Here is a 15,988-nt window from a genome sequence, read left to right as displayed (position 1 = left end):
GATAGCATCACAATTCATTTAATTTCTTAAATCTAAAAAAATCCACGTGTATGTAAGCGGGAAGCTGTCTATCAACAGAGAGAAAAGAGGTAAGATGGAGCGGTAATTTGATGATGATGGGCAATTTGCGGTAATGAAAGTCTCCCACTGTATCTTGCGCACGCCCCTACCTTCTGAAGAGGTGATTGTTAAGTGCTGCCGCGTAGTGCCATTGTATTGTATTGTTGTAAAGTAGCTTCTTTAAGACACAGGGGGCATCATTTATGTTTCCGCACTGAACGGCCCTGCCGAAACGCTGTGCATAGATGGAGGCACAGACTGCAACGTTATAGGGATGGAGATTACTACTCCATCCATCTTTTCTTCAGGATCTGGCCGGAATTCTTTTTTTTTTTTTTTTCAGGTATCTCCCAGTTTACGCCTCCCTAGCGCTCCCTTTCTAACTGGTTTCTCCACAAAAAAGCAATTCGTATAACTAACACCTTCCTTTTTATATTTAAATAATTCCCACCTTTAATATCAAATTAAATATTAACCCTGAAATTCTTAAAATACCAAAGTTATCTGTTTAGCATTTCTAAGTGAACTTATACGCGTGTTGAGAATGCATTCAGTGGAGCCGTAATTATTGGAAATTGCCAATTACAACGCAATTTCGAAAAAGTAAATATTTACGCTCACTTTTAATTTAATGACTTTAGTTGCTTGTGAGATTATTATAGAGATTTTATACTAAATATTCTTCGGATTTTTATTGAAAGTGACGTCACTCAATATACGAGTGATATATAGAGAGCTTTCAATTGGAGTCTCGTGACATAATATACGCTGCCATATCGGTGGGTTTAAAGCGGGAATGAAGCTAAGACCACCCAATATGGCTACCAGAACAGCGGTAAGACTTTGGAGGGTGTGACGTACTACTATCCCATATGAAAGCTCTCTATAAACCTCTTCGATGTAACTAAGAGTGAGGGAAAGACACGGGGGTAAACTATGCCTTCCATCTCGCTTTTCAGCGCCTGCGCTCTGGTTGTTTTGTGTCTAGAGAGTTTGCAGAGACAGCTATGGGTCAGCTCCCTTGTATGTCCCGATTCTGTAACAACGGCTGAAGAGGGACCGCGGTCCGAAAGCTCCCGTATTAACACTTTTAATTAAAGTTTTTTAAAAAAAAATCCTCCATGAAGTAGCAGATCTCATTTTAATTCTAATTTATAAATTGCCTACCCCAATTTTTACATCGAAGAATCGTTTTTGAGCTACACCAAAAATGTACCATTTGACGTAAAACATACCCACCAGTCTGCTCTGCAACAGGTATTTCACCGTCACTTTATTTTTTCAGTTCCATGTACCCTCGTAACACCTGCCGCGATACCCTAGCTCTGGGCTCTAGGTTAGTGCCTTACTTCTCTTCCAAAGATATTATATACTTCTGGAAAAAATTTACCTAATGTATCACGATTCTTTTAAGTTTTTAGCTTCGCTTATTAAATAACGCTTGAACGCGCCATGAAGTCTATTGGCCAGAAGTAAGAAAAATGTAGGAATAAAAAATAAAACAAAGAAAACAAAAGGTTTCAGTTTTCTTAAACAACCTTGAAACTTCAGAATTGAATATACCCCTTTTCCCTTTCGTTTGAAATTTTAAGGTCTTCTCCTAACAATTTCTTGTTGAAATTCTTGACCACTGTAAGGCTAAAAATAATTATTATTTAATATTTATTTCATAACTAAAATTATTGGCAACCACAGAGGCATAAGAAAGGGTTACCGGGACAAACAATACACTTATAAATTAATATTTGATAAGTTATGTAATTATATACAAAAACCAAATCAAAATAAGGAATTTTAAGTTAACTACAAAGCCGAAAACGTCCTATAAATTATGGACCATTTCTTGCAAGTTGACGAACTGATTTGAATCAATAATACGTCAGAGTCCCACTTAATTGTTGGGTGGTTTAAGAATTTCTCACGCTAAACCAATGAAGCGGTTAAAAAATTGAGGCGACTATGGAAGGTGGTACAGCGGGTCCTTATTTCATGGGTTAATCTAGAGCTTGAAGGAGAGAGAGAGAGGTATGGAGTGGTAACTTCCATACCTGTAACTTCCATACCTGTAACGTTGCAGTCTTTACCCCCATCTACGGAAGGGCAACGAAGTCCTCTCAGCGTTTCGGTAGGGTCGTACAGTGTCTTAGAAAAGAGAAGCTAGAACTTAACATCGCCAACCGAAGGGTTGGAGCGTGCGCAAGGTACACTGCCGCACGTGGCCTACAGACATTTCTACTCCATCTTACCTCTTTTCTCCCTGTCTAGAGTGACGCAAGTCACGCAACCAATTTTGTTCAGTTAGAGACAAAGATCCAAAAATGGCGGTGATTCTTCAGCGTCCACCACTTTATCAAAAACTTTGTTTCAATCAAATAAATGCTACATTTACACGAGGGTGGCTAATGGATGGAATACCCAAGGTATGATTTACATTTACATAATAGAAGCAACAGCTGTAAGTACCGTCACAGGGACTTACCTGTACGACAATTTTTAGTAAATCCACCCACTTACAACGCGTTACTAACTCTTCATTCGAGTGTTAACGACGCAATTAACGGAGCTTATTTTCAAATATATCCTCCTCTGAATTTATTAAATCCAGTACGGAGTTAATAATCAAATTTTAATTAATTTAATCGTCGGAGTTAGATTATTTCATTGGTAAATTTAATTATATTAACGCATTTTTTTATTTTATAATTGAACGGCTTTCATTTAACAACCTCTACTTTAAATTTATTGTTTTATTGAAACCACTTTTATTAATTATTTATTTAATTTTTTTTTGAATCATAGTTTAGTTTTGGCTGATTTCGGGATAATAGAATTCCCAAAACAAAAAGGAGAATGATCTATATAAATTATTGTTCCAGAAAATTTTGGCAGCTTTGTTTAGCCGTTAACGTAGTGGCTCTTTATTCTCCTCAATTTCTAAAAAAACAGTAGCTTAATAGCTATCGCGAAACGCTGATGTATAACATAGTTGAATTTCATAGTAAGAGAACGTAGTTTGCAGCTTGGAGCCTAGGTGGTCTATATGCTGACAAACTATTTTCTGTAGTTAAATTTGCCTAATGGAGGTAGCCATTTTGTCTGTACCACCGGTCAAGTGTCTAGGCCTCTTTAAAAGCCCCAAATTCCAACTGGTATGTGACGTTTATGGCATAATTGCACCATAATATCAGTTAATTTATTTTGTAAACTATGATTTTGAAGTTGGTCACCAACGGTTACGTTAAGCCTTGGCCAAAGCGTGAGCCAATGGCCCTTTTCAAAATCATGTATTATTTCTATAAAAATATCAAATTAATTTCCAGAGAAAATTACGCCACAGATAGCGTTATATTCTTTCATAACGATTTATTTTAAATCGAACCAATCAATATTTTTCATCAAATAGTTTCTTCTTTTTTTTTTTGACTCGAAAAAACTTTTAAACATGATGGTCAGGTTCTTCTTAACATACATTAAAAATACCCAACCAAATGTTTTATAAATAATGACGAAACATCCTTGAAAACATGTAATAAGCCACCATGATTACCCAGAGCGAGTCATTCGGACGTCCACCCTCTTTTCATACACCTCTTGGGGTTTGCCACTTCGTCCCCCTGTTGCCCACTATGGCACTATCCGAGAAAGCGGGAAAAGGGAGAGGGGTGAAGAGATGGAGAAGCATTTTCCAGGAGTCATAGAGAGTAGGGAAAAGTAGTAGTAGATCTTCATGTTCTAGAATGGGAAATAGGGTCGTTGTAAACTACCCTTTAAAGATAAATAATAAATAATAAATAATAATGTTTATTGACGGGTAAAAAGAAAGCCAGAGGCTTATTGTGGCCCGACTCAGTTACAAACAAATTGAGAAAAAAAAGTAAGAAAAATAATAAATACATAAGAACGGAACAATGAGGTGAACAAAAGAAATAATAATAATAATAATAATAATAAAAAAAAAAAAAAAAAAAAATAAATTAAAAAAAACAAAACAAGTGTCAAACAACAGAACAGAGTGAAAAATAAATAAAAAACCAAAACACAAAAAAATACAATGACGCGACTCAGTGGACGAATTTGTCCAACCGGGCCTTGAACGCATGTACGGACGAGTTCCGCTTCACCTCACTAGGGAGACCATTCCACGAGTTAATTACCCGTTGCGTGAAAAAGACACGCCGAGGTAGGGACGTACAGCGGAACTTGGAAAGAGTGGGCGCCCTCCTCCCAGTCCAGCGAACGGTAAAGAACGCGGTGGCATCCACGTCGTAGTGGCCATGGACCAATTTGAAGGTTTCCACCAAATCCTGACGCAGCCGCCTATCAGCCAGGGACATAAGGCCCAGCCGTCTGAGGCGCTCCGGATAGGGCAAAGTTCGTAGGCCAGAAACAAGTTTTGTGGCCCTGCGCTGGACCCGTTCAACATTCTCAATGTCCCTGACGAGGTGGGGAGACCATATGCTTGAACAGTAGTCAAGATGAGGGCGGATGTAAGTTTTATATAGGACGCCGAATGACCTGACGCTAAAATGCGAAAAGGAGCGTTTTAAAATGTAAAGAGCACGGGAGCCACGGGCCGCCGCTACCCTACTATGGGTATCCCCCAGCATACCACCAGCCAACATAACCCCGAGGTCCCTCACAACAGACTGAGCCGCAATTGGCCTACCCGCCAAACGGTACTGAAAGCGAGGGTTATTTTTTCCGCAATGCAGGACCACGGATTTGGCGGGGTTGAAACTCATGCCGTTCGAGCTGGCCCACACCTCGAGAGCATCCACGTCCCGCTGCAGTGCGAGAGAGTCAGCGGTCGTGCGAATGCCGCGTCCAACCTTGGAATCGTCCGCAAACAGGCTCACAAACGAGTGTCGGATAGCACGCGGGAGGTCGTTGATGTAAACAATAAAGAGCGTGGGCCCCAGTACCGAACCCTGAGGCACACCACTGGCCACTTCACACCACGAGGAGTAAACACCCCGAAGAGCCACGCGCTGAAGCCGATGGCGGAGAAAGGCCGCAATCCAGGTCACAAGCGTGAAGGGCACGCCAAGCCATTCTAGTTTCCGAAGTAACAACGAATGCGGGACCGTGTCAAAAGCTTTGCGCAAATCAAGGTAGATTAAGTCGACCGAGGCTCCCGAATCGAGGCAACGGGAACTGTGACGTACCAACACCTACTGGTTGGCAGCGTGGGGAATAAGGCGGTGGCACAGGGCAAATGACCAGTTAAAAATTAAATCGGAGGGGGTCAGTGGTCCACAGGACCACTAAGAAAATTCAAGGGTAACCAGGGAGTCCAGACATTAACTCAAATATTTTAATAATTCACTTCTTTATCTTGGTAGACCACGTGCTCTGGTCAAGGGTCGTGGGTCAGTTTATTTATTCTAGGCCTGGGGGTTGCTGGCCCAATGTTCCAAGTTGTGACCGGGCGCACCACTAAATTGGTGACATATTCAAAAACCGAGCAAGATATGGTTTCCCTTCACCAGTCTTAAATGAGTTCAGTGCTTTCAACTTCTTTTTTGAAGCTCTTTGCTCTAAAGCGAAGGAAGAGTCGAAATAAGGGAGATTTTTCCAAGGGGAGAAGGGTGGCTTACGTTTCAGACAATCGCGGTTTTCGTGAGCCCAGCCAGGCAAGGCAAACCTCTCCGAGTAGACTACTAGCGAAGGGCAGCAAAGCGCTCCCTTCCACTCCTCCATCCCCTCCCTTCCCGTATCTCCTTCCTCCGTTGGCCGCGAGAGCACCACCAACCGGTATAATCAAACAGAACTGCCGGGTGATCGCGTCGAGAAAGTAGAAACGCGCAAAATATTTCCCCGGAGAAGACGTTAGGAATCTCGCGCCAAAAATCCCGACGCGGAAGGTCACGCGAGCCGCGTGTCTTTATCAGTGACAGTGTGTTATTATTGTTATTAAACCTAAAGTAAAAGTCATTGTTTTGAAAGAGAGTTCGCCGACTTTATTGGACATTGAAATATTGCGTGAAAGATATTACGGCAACTGCCTTCTAGTTTAAATTCTCGACGCCCCAGAGGGCCCAGACAAACTTCCGAAATACCGAGATTGCTGATCACAAACTGAGAAAGGAAGGAAATATAGTTACTACCGCAATCAAATGTGTAAGTTTTTCCATGGAATTTTGTTTGATTTTGTAATTGCTAATGTTTTATTCGGTGCTCTATTTTGTTAGACGTGATTTAGGGTTAGATAGTAATGCTTTTTAAAAGAGTTAACCACTATCACTGAAATTTAGGGTTAACATTGATTGGGTTTAGCTGAAGGTTCTGTCACGTTTGCAAATGTTTTTAGTGTACAATTTTTACCAGAACGTTTAGGGTTTTAGGGAAGTGCAGAATATTTTCGTCATATTTGACCTTGAATATTGACAATTGTAGGCTTAACAACATCTACTCCTCCCAGCTTTAAAATGTAAACTGTTTCCTTTTGATCTCTGAAACCCACGTTGAAATAGTGAACTTGTCGTAGTTTCTAAGGCTAAAAATTAAGACTGTGGGTATGAGGTACAGTTTTTGGTCTAAATTACGGAATTTGTTGCTTATTTTTTTTACCATTTTTTCACCCTGCATTTTTAAACGCCCAAAACCTGGGCGGATTTTGAAGGTGTTTTATGAGACGGATGTAAATTATTTAGGGAAACTCAAATTTTAAAATATCGCGGGGTTGCTGTCGTATAAGGTTACAAATTTAGGTTAGGCTTAAGAGCTTTGAATCTCTTATCATGGTGCTGGTAACAAAGGGTTAAACCAATGAAAGAGGATGCATAAATTAATTTTATGGCTCTGTTTTTTTATTAATAATATGCTTAGGCGCGCTTTTTTTCGCGGTAAATGTTGAAATATAGATAAGCTAGTAGCGTAAAAAATCATAAATTTTAGAGATAAGAAATGGAAATTGCACCTGTAATGTGTTTTAGTCTAATCGTTTCCACGCTGTAATAATATTCCAGTTCTAAATTTCCCTGGTAAATCCATCAAAATTCTTCTGCAACTAATATATATCTTATCCAAAATTACCATAAAAGATATTTGACAAGCTACTAGCTAGCTATTAGGTCATAAAAGAGCGCCCAAAATCATGTACGAGGGGCTGTTCACTCCAATTTAATCGGAATCAAATCTAATAAATTAATTAGTTATAGAATTAACAATTTTAGTCAGTTTTATCTTTGGCTAAGTGTGATTTAATCAAACTAATCAGTTTAAGCAAAGATAAATCTTGTTAAAATTGTGAAAGACGTAACCTAACCTAATCTTAGGTTACGTATTGAAAGGTCACCACCATTCAGAGGTCATAGAAAACTTAAAGTCAAAATTAGAAGTCAAGAAAAATATAATAAAAGGGTGTGCAGTAAATGGCTAGGGAAATTTCCTCCCTCATTTCTTAACTTAAAACGGGCTTCGGGGTTGTTAGTAATTTGAGAGCATCTAAGGTTTGGAACTGAATGATGACTGAATCGAACGGAATTACCAGATTTTCAATCTGTTGTAGATATTGGTTTTATTGCAACACTAGTCTTCGCAATATCTATAAATAGCTATTTTCAAACTGAGTTGCCACAGATCATGGAAAACCTGGAAAAGTCAGCGCATTTCAAAATGGGCCAAAAAGGTCAGGGGAAAGTCGGGGATTTTCAAAATGGGCCAAAAAAGTTAGGGAAAAGTCGGGGAATTTTAAAAATTTAACCGAAGTCGGGGAATTTCAAAATGGACCAAAAAGGTTAGGGAAAAGTCACGAAGTTTTAAGAATTTCAACAAACTCAGGGAATTGGTTTAAAGTGGCTAAAATATCTGCGGGGCAATCATCCAAATGGTTGACGTTTTAAATGCCGTTTTATGGAGATCAGGTTTGACCAGACACCGAAATCGGGGAGCTCGCTCCTTCAATGTTTTATATTAAATATTAAAAAATGCGATTGAAACACAATTGTTTACTTATATTTAGAATAATTACAATTGGGCCTGAAAACGTCTGGAAAATATTTTTTTTTGAAAGGTCAGGGAAAACCTGGAAGAGTCGGGGAATTTTAATACGAACATTTCGAGACCCTACCAATGCCATAAAGACAAAAGAGCGCTGTATCTGTCCAAATAATTGAATAATTCAAATTAATGACACTAGAAGCCATTTTCTCTCAGACAATAAAACAATCAAAGACTAGCTTTAACTTCTCTCATTAATCATTTAAAGTTCATCCCAAGTGGAATATGCATTATCGAAATATTTGTCCGCGTCTTAAACCTATTTTGAAGTACGCTAAATTAACCTGTACCAATGTAGCAGTCTGTGCCTGAAATAGCTCTCTGTGTATGATAGGCGTTAACGAGAAAATTTTCTCGATTAATTTTCACAACGACGTGCAATCAAAACCGTTTTCCCTTTCTCTCTCTCTAGCTTTAGTCTTCAATGAGTCTTGCTTTATCAGTAGCTGCGGTAAAGCCCGGGTCACACCATTCAATTGTAGTGGATTTTTTAGACGAAACTATGGGAAGGTTTGGGAGGTATCGGTGTACACGGCTTTACTGGTTTGACTGTACTAAAGTGATTACGATTAATATTTAAAAGCTCTGCCCTTACCAATGCTAAAATGATAACAGCTAATCCGTAATCTGATAGTGACACGGATCGAATTATGAAGGGATATTTTGATTCGAAAATGGCACTTCTATGACATTTTGCCTATAAGGGCCACTGTTTTAAAGTGTATTGGAGTATTTTACGATTGACCCCTTCTTAAATTTAATTAGGAAACTAAAGGCAATGCTAATTTAATTAAGGGGTCATCCCTAAAACACTCTAATCATAATTTAAAAATGGTTTATTTTCAACTCAAAATCCACCACTAACTATAAAGCCATCCCTTATTGGGAAATCTTGCAGGACCACTGCGAGATAGCAGTGATGCCCACTGACTCGCTGTGGCAATAAATTTTCGGTTGTAATAGACTTTTTCAATGTAAAAAAGTAGGAAGGCAACACTTGGTATTGGGACATACAAGGGGGTTGATACATTGCCATCTGTCTCTGAGTCTGCGCACTCTCATGATACAAAAAGACTACAGCGCAGGCGCCAAAATGCGAGATGGAAGGAAACATTTTTACCCCTGTGTCTTTCCCTCTTACTTACATCGAAATGTTTTGTCTATAGAGAGCTTTCAGATGGGATAGTACTACGTCACACTCTCCCAAGTCTTACCGATGTTCTGGTAGCCATATTGGGTGGTTTCAGCTTCATTCCTGCTTTAAACCCACCAATATGGCAGCGTAAATTATGTCACGAGACTCGTCTCCTCCTCCAACTGAAAGCTCTCTATTCTGGACTTTTTTGTATTGAAAATATATTCAAAACACACACGCTGTATCTTGCGCTTGAAAGTTGAAACAGAACTTAAAACTGTGTGAAGCGAACTTAAGCCGCTACAATGGCACTATCCCAAAACCATTATCAGCCTTGAGCTCTTCGCGCCACTGAAGCGGTCAAGCGTTTACAATTTGCGTCATGGCAGGACATTCCATAGTTTCTAGTCTCTGAGTAACATTACAGCGGGGGAGCCAGAACTTTAACCAAAAATAAAAAATAAAAAAAAGGAAGAGAAAATCAAGAAGAGAAAGAACATATGGGGTAAGGTTTTTTCGAAAAGGCCAATGCCGCTCGCTGGTGACTTCAATTACACCCCTTGCCCCCTTTTCCACCCCCCGACTTAAGGTTGACTCACTGAATTAGTGGCTAGAGAAAAAAATCCTCGCATTTCGATTGTTTAATTCTTTTCCGTGCCAACAAATTTGAACAATAATTTTTTTCTTCTTAATTTTAAAGAGAGAAAGTTAAGTCGTTTATTTTCATACGTGAGAGGAGAAGCAAGCGAAATTTTGGAATTTTTAAGGTTAGTTAGGCGTTGGTTAGGATCAGTTTTCTTAAAAATTATTTTTTTTTATCAACTTTCGTGAACTGATGGTCGCGTTTCGATGATATAATTTTTTATATTGACCTAATTAATGTTTGACACATTTAATTAAACAATATAGGTAAAAATTGGTTTAAAAATTATTCGCTGCCGGTTTTCTAAAATAAGCATATCTTCGTGAAATTAAACACCCATACTGTAGAATGTTTTTTCTTTTCTACCTTTTTTTAATTAAATAATGAATATTTCAAATTGGAATTGATTTTATATCTACTATATTAATGAAGGTATGAGAAATTAAGTTAAACGATATTCATATTTCAAATTCCTTGCGTTTTCCATGCTTTCCCTGACCCTTTTCTTTAAGATTTTCCCTGACCTTTTTAAAAGGTCTAAACTTGTCAGGGTCGCTTTAGTTTCGGTGTTCAGTTTGCATTTCACTAAGGACTTTTCGCTGGAAGTCTGCCTTTAAATTGAAGTATTTAATTTATGTGTCGTAACGAAGCCCAGTCTGTGCGATGAGATATTTTAGGTCAAAGGTCACCTTATAAATATCTTGAATATTGAGATGTGATTCCTCGTTTGGGAGAGTTAATATTTAGGAAGGGCCGCGTCGAGAAAGTTTGTGGGCCCGTGTAAAATTGACGAAATCGTGGGCCCCACACGCGATCCGGAGATTCCGGGCCCTCTAGATGGTAAGTGCCCCAAGGGAAAAGACAATTTGCCCCCCTTTCTCGACTTGCTTGTATAGAAAAAAGAGCTGAGCCGCCTAAAAGCTAAAACAGTGACAGACTGACTCTTGTACGTTGTTCTATGAACCTTTGCTATCAGTCCTTGATGAAAGCAAGAAGTGATATCTAGTTTATTAGGGAGAAGGTGTAAGATGCCTAAGTATTCGCGCCATAGTCCCAGTCCCCCTTTCAAAATACAAGGGGGGACGTAAAAGGAGGCCGGGCTATTTCGCCTCTCCTCAGTCGGAAAATACGTAATTTTCGTCATTCGCGTCGCGCTGACGTGAGTTTTCAAGAACCAATGAGATGCTGCTTGTAATTTAGAGGTGGGGATTATATCCGGACCTACGTTTGGACTGGAGATAATGCTGGAAATGTGGCGAATTTATACCTTCTCCCCAGTAAACTAGGTATCACTTCTTGTTGAAAGTGAAGGCTTTACTTTACGCGACTATCACTTTTAGGTATTAAAAATGTAAAATTATCGTAACGTACTATGAAGTGTTAATAAGTGTTAAAATCCTTGAAAAAGCACTAGCATGCGAGAGAGAGATTTCATCATTTAAAATGTTTTATATCCCATTGAGGTTTTGAATTTCGGTAGATACTAACGTTTCTCGGCATGGTGAACAAAATCGCCACGGATCAAATTATGGTGGTTGGTAACGGTATTAATTTTGCGCTTCAACTTGAATTCGCTTTGTTTTTTTATACATAGAAAAGATTCCGCACCTGTCAGACAAAATTGGCCCAATCGAATTAAGCTTCGTTTTCAATTTGGTTTTTTTTTACATGACTAGTTTCGTGTTTATTCAGCCATTTATTTTTGGTGCGCCATTTTTGGCCCGAACGCCTGCACGAAGTTCCGAAGGACGATTAATTTGGCTCGCTTACTCGCTGTGCCTCTCTACATCAATTAATCCGCCATTCACGTTTTATCAGTTTATATTACCACTACAGGAATGCATAAAGTTAATAGGAATTTTTGTGCCGCTTTATATAACAAACTTGTGTTTGTGGGCCAGGCTTGAGAACTTACTATCCGTTACGCGTCGTAATTCTGACGTCTTTCTAGCAGTAATTTAATTGGTTGGTTGGTTGGTAGCAACGCGAGGTTGGGCCCAAGGTGCAACAGCAGGGCTCGTACGGAACCTGGATAGGTCAGGGATTTAAAGTTTTGTCCTAAAAAGTCAGGGTTAGGTCAGGGATTTCGTTTGGTATATCAAACCATGATGATTGCTTCGAGGAATGCTAAATATGGGCCCTGGTGTGATGAAGTGGGCTCTGGTAAACACGTACTTAAAATGGTCAGGGATATTGGCAAAATTTGGTCAGGGATAAGCTGGAAAGTAAGAGATTTTCAATATAAAAATTTCGTCCGAACCCTGAACAGACAGTGAGATAACGATAAATTCGCAGTCCTAGATTCGTTGAGAAAATGGGTGCGCAAGGATTCCTAGTAGGTGTATGCATTCCTGATATTACAAATTCTAGAGAAATACACGCGTATTACGATATGAATGCTTGTATTTAAGAAGGTTGATTGCGGTGTTTTACGGTTGAAACTTTAATTAAATAAGCATTGTATTTCAGTTTATTACTTAAATTTTAAGGGGTAGAAACACACCAATCTTAACTTGTTTACTGTGGCCCTATGAACAAAATGTCATAGAACAGTTTCGACTCAAAATCACCCATAGAACCAACTGTATTTCGGTCCTAGCACCCTTGTCGGAACACCTTGTATTAACGGTTTAAAATGTTTATAATGTAAGGAAAATTTAAGAACTTATCTGCATGGGCGCCATTTTCCAAGATGACCGATTAAGTATGCTTAAGAATGTCAACTTGAAAATAAAACTTGTTTCTAAGGGAGTGGATTTCACAATTGTGAATAGACCATTCCATTAATAACTTGTAGAGGAACAACACACGGAGGGAGGCTAGCCAACTCGCATTCCCTCTAGCGGTGCTTCATGGTGCCAGGGAAAACCCCAGGAAGGTGATCTCCCTCGCCCGTGTGGTGTTTGTTTCTCCGATGGAATTAATGAAATAGTCTATTGATACGTTTGTTTTTCTGAAATAAAAAAATGTTCTTTAAGTTCCACGTTTATGAGAAAATACGCTTTAAAATGTTCTAATTAGTTGTTTATATAAAAAAGTTCAGACAGGTTATTGTGAAAATTTCAATTTTATAAAAACTGTCATGGAATTTTAAAATTTGTTGTTGACAAACATACGTTATAATCTCGCCGTGACATTGAATTAGCTTTTTTCCCCATATCACAATGAAAAACGTCTCAACAAAAAGTATAATATATGCAATTTAAAATTGACTGACTTATGCTGTCATTATTATCATAAGTTCATGAGCATGTTCCATAAGTATGACACTTCCTATACTTCGTAATGCTAATGCTAGAGACTTACTTAGAGCTAGTTAGAGGGAGAAACGACAAGCAAGAATTGACTACACTCGGTTAATTTGGCAGTCCATCTAGTTCTATTTAGTCTGTATTAAACCTTTGACAGCGCCTCACCAGGCGTCGCTTTACCAGAATCTATGACTTACGTCACTACATGACAAACTCTCAGTAACCAGTGATAAACAAACTTGGGGAACATATTTTCATATTTAGTCTGCACTAAAACCATTGACAGCCCCTCACCAGGCGTCGTTTTACGACTATCTATGACCTACGTCACTTCATGACAAACTCTTAGTAACCAGTGATAAACAAACTTAGGGAACGTATCTTATGAACTTATGGTATTTTCTAATAGATAATGTTTACTACTAATGTATTCAAAATAGTTGATGGAACGTCTTTGCCTTTGTTAATATGGCCTTGTATCGCTATTTACCGTCGAAAGTAATTTCATTACCGTCTGAAACTTTCAGTTAATTTCCTTGTACACGTGCGTAGACTGTTACTGTTAGTTCAGATAACAAGTCGTGTAGTTGAATATTTGAATGTGTCATTGTTAGTAAAGTTGAAGAATAAACAACTTCGTGTTGACACTTTTACCATTATGCGTTCAGGATTTTCGCTACGACTACATTTAAACTGCGTTAAATTTTATTTATTCATTTTTAAATACGCAAAACTTTAAAATTGACAGAATTGATTACCACATACAGTGTGTTTCTGATAAATCTGTATGCATGGATTAAGGGGTATGTTCTTTGGGTGATTTGAGTCGAAAATGTTAATTTCTATCTGAATTTTGCAGTCCGGGCCACCGTTTTCGAGTTATGATTTGATGGGTGTGTTAGGGATGACCCCTTAATTAAATTAGAAATCATTGTCTTCCAATTTCCTAATTAATTTTAAGGAGTCATCCGTAAAATACTCCATCCAATCTTAACTCGAAAACGGTGACCATTAGGGCGAAATGGAGATAGAAGTTGCATTTTCGACTCAAAATCGTGCACCCAAAGACATCCCCCTTAATTTATGCCAAGGCTTATCAGAAACACCCTTTATATTTGAGTAATTACTCCAGTTTGGAGAACGTAGCTCCGCAATTCTCCCAAGATATAAAATAAAAATATAAATCCTCATAAATTTAGATTTGAATCAAAAATAAATGTCAAACTTCGGTATATGAAATGAAATCGGGGTAAATAAACAAATTGTATTAATGTTTAGACCACACCTTAAGTCTAAAAAAATCCGAATCACGCGAGTGTGCCCTCATACCTTCGTGCTTATGCAAGCAGGCTTCGACCACCATGTAGACGTCCTTTACTATTTAAACCAGGAATACATACAACTAATAAGAATCATTGTGTAGCCATTTTTCTCAACGCATCTATGCGGATTTTGTGGGAGAAGCTAGACTAATTAATCATTATGTATAACCAGGGATAGATTTAATTTTAAAAGTAGGAATGGAGGACGGAGTAATCTGGGTGCGCTTCAAAGTCCAGGACCCCCTTAAACGGGACGGAGGGGTATGAAAGAAGAGGCGGGTCATAGCGACAGAGGTAAAAAGGAACTACGTATTTTTCGCCGTCCCCGTCAGCAACGTCATCAAAACGTAGTTTAAGTGAGCCGATAAGATAATTTAAACTTTTCTTTACGTGTTGGAGAGAGAGGCTCTTTACTGGGCTACGAGTCGGACTGAACTAAATACTAACCCTTCTCCATTCCTGCTTCTAAAATTAAATCTATCCCTGGTATAGCGAATTCTACCTAGCGAATAGTAAATCTCGCTGCGAATTGCACCTTGACCTCGCGTTGTTACCAACCAATGAAACCACAGTTAGAAAGACTTCATTCAGACTTATGATCGAGGCGTGACGGATAGTAAGTTCTCAAGCCCGGCCCACAATACCCGCATAGAAATTAACATTGGAGTTACGGGGTCACAATGATTCCTAGTAGATGTATGCATTCCTAGCTGTTTAAACCAATTTGGCCGTATTTGAATTACAAATATCCTGTTTTAAAGATACAATCATGCGGCCTGACTCTCGCAAATATCGCGAGTACCGTTGGCCTATTTTTGACCCTCAGGTATACCCAGGTATAGTAGCAGTTTTATGTAAAATTCGAGAAACTTTAAACGGATACACCCAGTGTTAAAGTTGGCCATGTCCTACAATTTCACCCTGTATGAAGATTATACAACTTTAAACAGTGTGGATGAGATCGGAGCGTACAAACAAACCTATTTAGTTTTCAATTATTTAAGATTAGAAACTACCCAATCAGATGCTAATTAACTACTAGTCGAATCGAATCGAATGAATTTTACCAGAAGGGGATAATAGAAGAAGGGTGACACTCTGTATTCTCTTAATACTTTAGTTATGTAACATGATTCTTCCCAGGCTCATGCACCTTTTTGATTGATCTCTTGCTCATCAAATTAAGTTCAGATGGGCATCGCATCGTGCAGGGCGAATTCTGTAACTGTTTGGTACTAAATCCTCAGCAATCAACCCACAAACCTTGAGTGTCCTGACGTGGGACAAAAATCCACTAGCGCATGCGCCTTGGCAAATACTTATGCGCTAATAGAGTAATGATGTGGGAACTATTTATCGCGTATGTGATTCGGTTTAGTAACCTAGCTCTAAGTGTTGAGAGTGATGTTTGGAAGAATCATGTTACAATTACCCCGTTTTGTGGTAAGCACACTTCTCTTTCGAAGAGAAGTATTATATACTTTTGGTTTTGACAACCAGTTTAATTGCGTCCATAATTTTACATACCTAATTACTCCGCCTTTGTATCGCGATTTTCAGACAAAAGTAGGTTTTG

At 38.7% G+C, this 15,988-nt stretch overlaps 1 protein-coding gene across 1 annotated transcript in view; it reads left to right on the top strand.

Moving 5' to 3' along the window:
* The first annotated feature begins 5,708 nt into the window (after positions 1–5,708).
* The window catches only part of LOC149610465 (uncharacterized), a 123,220-nt gene continuing 112,940 nt past the window's right edge, over positions 5,709–15,988 (top strand). Inside the window, exon 1 of the mRNA XM_089859475.1 lies at positions 5,709–6,180. The gene's annotated coding sequence lies outside the window, so the exon portion shown is untranslated. The remainder of the gene's footprint in view (positions 6,181–15,988) is intronic.

Source organism: Phalangium opilio, unplaced genomic scaffold (assembly GCF_054372755.1).
Source record: "Phalangium opilio isolate 3A_F unplaced genomic scaffold, DU_Popi_V2 ptg000329l_1, whole genome shotgun sequence".
Classification (NCBI taxonomy): domain Eukaryota; kingdom Metazoa; phylum Arthropoda; class Arachnida; order Opiliones; family Phalangiidae; genus Phalangium; species Phalangium opilio.
The sequence above is the reverse complement of the archived record's forward strand: the minus strand, read 5'-3'. Positions and strand labels throughout refer to the sequence as shown.